The sequence below is a fragment of the Caretta caretta genome, chromosome 6, assembly GCF_965140235.1.
Source record: "Caretta caretta isolate rCarCar2 chromosome 6, rCarCar1.hap1, whole genome shotgun sequence".
NCBI classification, from domain to species: domain Eukaryota; kingdom Metazoa; phylum Chordata; order Testudines; family Cheloniidae; genus Caretta; species Caretta caretta.
This window is the reverse complement of record NC_134211.1, coordinates 5323705-5329293: the sequence shown is the minus strand read 5'-3', so window position 1 is coordinate 5329293 and position 5589 is coordinate 5323705. Positions and strand designations below refer to the sequence as shown.

Below are 5589 nucleotides of genomic sequence, written 5' to 3'. Positions count from 1 at the left end.
TGTTGGTTTGTATTCATCCTTTGTCATCTGACCTAGTTTCCACTTTTTGTAGGATTCTTTTTTTTTATTTTTAGATCATGGAAGATCTCCTGGTTAAGCCAGGGTGGTCTCTTGCCACTCTTCCTATCTTTCCTGTGCAGTGGAATAGTTTGCTCTTGTGACCTTAATAATGTCTCTATAACACATAATAAATGGGTTAATTGTTTATCAGGTCCAAATACCCTAACACTGCACTGGAGACATTACCGTACCAGGACTGGCCTGGAGGTGTCTTAGCATTAGCTCCCCATGTTGCAATGTGGGTAAATTTGCTTTGTAAGTAATGACAGTACTCACAGCTCCCCAAAAGGACAGAGAAAGTAGCGTGAGTGAAGGGACTTATTTGGTCGCTGGGAGGTAAGCAAAGCCACAGTGCTGTTAGCTACACCTGTAAAAGACATGTCCCAGCAAAGAGATGGAGGAAGATATGAAGAAAATCAAAAATAAGTCTTCCCAGAAGGTGTAATCTGCACTGAGTGCTGAAAGGGAAATAAAGGGTCAGATCCTCCGGATGAGCCATTGATGCCCAGCACAGCTCAGGGTGACGGGTGTAGGCTACCATCACAGCCACCTGATCCTCAGACTGCCAGGCACCAGTCTGATCCTGAGCAGCAGCTTAGAGCAGACAAGGGATCATTCCAGCTTCTGGGATCACCACAGAGACAGGGTCCTGAGTCTATGCCCCCTCCTCCAGTAGCTGTGAGCTGGGATGTCATAGAGCTGGTTATACTGGAAGATTTTCTAGGAAATTCTCAGTTGGCCACTTAAGCCATTTTCAAGTGGACTCTGCACTGTGCTGAGGATAAGGATTGGGATCAAACAATGCAAACCAACCTAGTGGAGTTCAAAGTGGGCCAGAACTATGTTTTATTTGCATGGAAGTAATCCCATTGGCTTCATTTTTGTTATACCAATATAAGTAAGAGAAGAATTGAACCCAGGATGTATAAGTCATCTGTTACTGGGTACTGCTTTTCTTTAAATTACAAACATCAGGCTGTCTATGGAATAAGTAAACTGTATATAAAGTCACCATTTTCTACTCTGAAATTTTGGTTTGTTTTAACTTCCTTCTGCAGAAAGAAGTAAAGCATTTCAAGATGTCCTGTCCAGATTAAACCTGGAGAAGCACAGAAGCATCAAGATCAGGCTGAGGGATGTTTTGGAGATCTGCCCAGAAAGCATCAAGAACAGAATTCCAGAGGCATTAGGTGATTTACCTTGGCATTTCCTGAGGAAGGTCATGGCTCTGAATGGGACGGCCAGAAATACAAGCATTGGGCACAAGGCTCCTGAAGAAGAAATGGATGATTATGAGGAGAAACTGCATACTGATGGCACTTTCTGTTTTAGTGACACTGAGATGAAAGTTTCTCTGCAATCTCTTGATGTTCTTTGTGCTGTTCTGCTTTGCTCAGTTTCCTACAGCAGGAGATCCTGTCCAAAATGTCCATGTGCCAGTTTGCCCTCCCTCTGCTGCTACCCGCCCTCAACACCCCCAAGGGCACCCTACTACTGTGGGTCATGAGGGACATTGTGAGGAAGTGGAGGCCGCACTCCCTGGCACAGAGCAGAGGGTTCAGAGAGGAGAGCCTGGTGCTCACAGAAATGCCAATGATTTCTTTTCTGTGGATGGGGAGCTGCAGCTTCTCCAAGTCCCAACTCCTCAATGAGGTTCTCAGCCCCTCCCAGCAGCACCACGATTTCTTTATCCATTGGGACATGGAGTCTGGGAACTTCCTTCAGAAAATCGCAGATGGGCTGGTTGAGATTTCCTGGTATTTCCCTGGGGGAACGGAAATTTCTGATCTTTTCCCAGAACCCATTGCAGTTACAAATCTGCACGGAGACATTGAGTCCCACTGGCTACAGTTTAGCTTTTTAACAGCGGTCTCCTCCGCAGTGTTCATAGTTACCGAGAGCATCAGTGAGAGAGAATACGAGCTGTTATCATCTCTGAAAAAATCCAGCTCTAAATATTACTTCATCCTCAACTGCAAGAATAAGAAACCCAAAGAAACTCTGGGATTTCTTAATAAGCTGTCCTCAGTGTTGAAACTGAGCAAATCACTAATACTGGTGAAAGATAGTACCATGAATAATGCAGGATTTGTGGAAAAAGGTGAAGTCCACCATAGGAACCATAGTGAATTCATCTCCGAAGACAGTGAGTTTGGAAGCCATGGCTGTGACGGCACGTGACCTAGGAATCCAGGTGGATGAGGAGTGTCAGGCATGTCAGTGTGCGAGGAAATATACTGAAGAAATCACTGCAGAAATAAGAGATGGGGCAAAATACAAAAGGGAAATGCTGAGCCTGCAAGGAGACCCATGGAAAAACTTGGCTCAATTGGAAAAAGAGATGTGCCAAATGAAAAGGCAAGGGGACGTGGCCATTGAAGACTATAAATCTGTGCTGAAACAGAAATGGTTAGAGATACGTAGACAGCGGAATCAGTGTCACCGTACTAATGGTTTGACTAAGTTTATCAATGGAATAGTACAGTTGAATCCAGTGGAGAAACATTACTTTCTGAAATGGATGAAATTTAGCCTGGATAATATTGCTAGGGGGAATCTTTCTGAAATGTGGGCAGACTATAAAGAGAAATGTGAAACTCCAGGAGTGGACCGAAAACAGATGGAGGAATTAGATAAATTAATATCTGATAGTTCCTTGGGGGTGGAGCATTTCATGCGTGAGTTGGGACAGTTCTATGACGCTGAATGCTCAATGGTTAAAGAAGGGAAAATGGAAGAAAGCCAAAGACCATTCTCCCATCTCCCATGCACAGCAGCTGACCTGATGCTGGAAGGGTTTCCTGTGGAGCTGATCGATGGAGATGCCTCCAACATCCCCATGAACTGGGTAGTAGATGTTCTAACTCATCTCCATATCAGACTAGGGGGTAGATCCAGAATGGTGGTTATAACAGTGCTGGGAGTGCAGAGCACTGGGAAATCGACTCTTCTCAACACCATGTTCGGCCTGCAGTTGATCAATGTAGCGATCGATGTACGCGAGGAGTGTTCATGACACTCATTAAAGTTACAGAAGCTGTTCAGGAGCTGCTTGGCTGTGATTTCATCCTGGTGATAGACACTGAAGGTCTGAAGGCCCCTGAACTAACAGCACTGGAAGACAGTTATCAACATGACAATGAGCTGGCCACCCTGGTGATTGGACTGAGTGACATCACCATCGTTAACATGACCATGGAGAATGCCACAGAAATGAAGGATGTTCTGCAAATTGTGGTCCATGCATTTCTCAGTATGGAGGAAATAGGACAACAGCCAAACTGCCAGTTCGTGCACCAGAATGTCAGTGATGTGTCTGCTCATGATCAAAACATGAGGGACAGGAAACACCTCCTGGAGCAGCTGAATGAAATGACCAAAGCTGCAGCAAGGATGGAAAAGCAAAGCAGGGAAATGGCATTTTCTGATATTGTGGAGTATGACCCAGAAAAACACAATTGGTACATGCCTGGCTTGCGGCATGGAGTCCCTCCCATGGCTCCCGTAAACACTGGATACAGTGAGAGTGTGTGTGAGCTAAAGAAATACCTGTTTGAATTCATAGAGAACCGTTCACGGAAAAGAGCTGGAAAGGATATTCCTGATTTTATTGTATGGTTGAAGAGCCTGTGGAAGTCAGTGAAACATGAGAACTTCATCTTTAGCTTTAGAAATAGCCTTGTAGCTTAAGCCTATCACCAGCTGTCTATGAAGTATTCTGAATGGGAATGGGGTTTCCGCAAGGAGATGTATCTCTGGATATCTGAAAAAGAAACTTTTATCCCGAATCAGCTGCCAGAGACACTAGAGGGTGATCTCTTTCACAGCTTAAAAATGGAAGCACAAGGGAAGCTACAGCAGGGAGAACAGAAGCTCTTGAATAACTTAGAACAGTATTTTAAAAGTGAAGCTCCAAATTTGAACCTGATAGAAAAGTACAGAGAAGATTTCAAAAGGAGCACAAATAGCCTCAAAAGAGAACTTGAAAATTCTTCAACCAGTAACTGTAAGGAAGCAATTCGAATACGAAGAGGACAGCACAAGATAGACAATATCCAGTCTGAGTACAAGCAGAAAATTGAAGGGGAAGTTGACAGACTCTTGGCTGAATACCGAAACGGAGAAGATAAATTAGACCATGAGAAACTGAAAAAAGAATTTGAAACGATGTGGCGAGAAACCTTGTCAGAGTTAACGCTCTGTACTTTACAGAAATGTCAAGTTGTTCAAGATATGGATCTCCAGTTGAGAAAGGATCTGAAGCACAGAGGGGGTGCTGTCAGACAGATACTGCAACATGCAAAAAGCCTGCTGGATTATAGAATGAAGTCTTTCACAATGAAGAAGGAGTACTTAAACTTAAAATGGACCAGAGCAGTTGCAGAATACTTCTCACAGGAATGTTACTGTAAAACTGAAGAGTTTGCTCTATCTTTAATGACTGAATGCAAGAAATACATTGAAGAAAAAGTTAAATCCAAAACAGACTATGATGAAACCTATTGTGGAGAACTGCTGCATATGGTTAATGAGAGGTTAAAAGAGGAGGATATTGAGCAACTTCACACTTCTCCTTTGTTTGAAGTTGACCTGAAGCGTCACGTTTTGGGGGAAGCAGCTTGGCATTTCAGAAGATGCATGAAGATTTTATCAAAGAAAACGATCCTCAGCAACGTCTGGAGAAGCTGAAACCTCATTATTTCTCCATATTTACTGATCTCTATTTGGAAAAGAAGGAAAGCCAAACAAGGGTGAGGAATTTCTGCGATCAGTGTCTCAAACCTGCCCTGGTGGGTTATGTCAACAAAAGGCTCGGACTAGAAATAGTTGACAATTTTCTCAGCAGTGAACAGGCCCTTGAATACGCCAGCCAAAGCTTCTTTCAGTTCTTTTTGCTAAAGAAGCTGCTGGAAGAGATGAACTTTGACAACTATGTGAAATAGATAAGTAACTATGAAGAGTTTGTCAAATCCTGGATACAGAGATGTCTGATAGACCACTATGAAGGGAAGGCAAGTTTGAGAGATTTGGAGAAAGGGATTCTATCCAGAATAATAAATAAAATCAAGGGAATTCTGAAAAACTCCATAAATAAAAACAATAACACAGTTTCTGCCTTTTTAGACAGCTTTTGCAAAGAGCTGCAGCAGGACCTGGCCATTTCCAGCAATAGCTTAGTTGAAGACCATTAGAATCCGTTGAAGACAATTAAACTGCTATATTTAGAGCATGACTGTCATTTACTCTCCCTATTGTGCATTAAGAAATTAGTATTCTTGTTTTAATGTAATCACGCATAAGAAGCAACAGAAAACCATTTACAGTTAAACAAAATAAACTTGGGAACGGACTTTTTTGTGCTGGCTTATTTATTTTGAAATGTTGCCTTGGAACTTTTTGTTTTATTTAGCCCTGAGAGGAAGGATAGTGGGTGAGGTCAGCAAACATTTCAGGAGATGTGATACTTCCAAAGAACAAACCCAAGATCCCAAGTGATGCAGGAACCCTTAACATTTAAATTAGCCCTTC

The 5589-nt window shown here is 42.8% G+C and overlaps 1 pseudogene; it reads left to right on the top strand.

Moving 5' to 3' along the window:
- Positions 1–1267: 1267 nt before the first annotated feature.
- On the top strand, positions 1268–5252 carry LOC142072405 (up-regulator of cell proliferation-like; annotated as a pseudogene).
- The last annotated feature ends 337 nt before the right edge of the window (positions 5253–5589 follow it).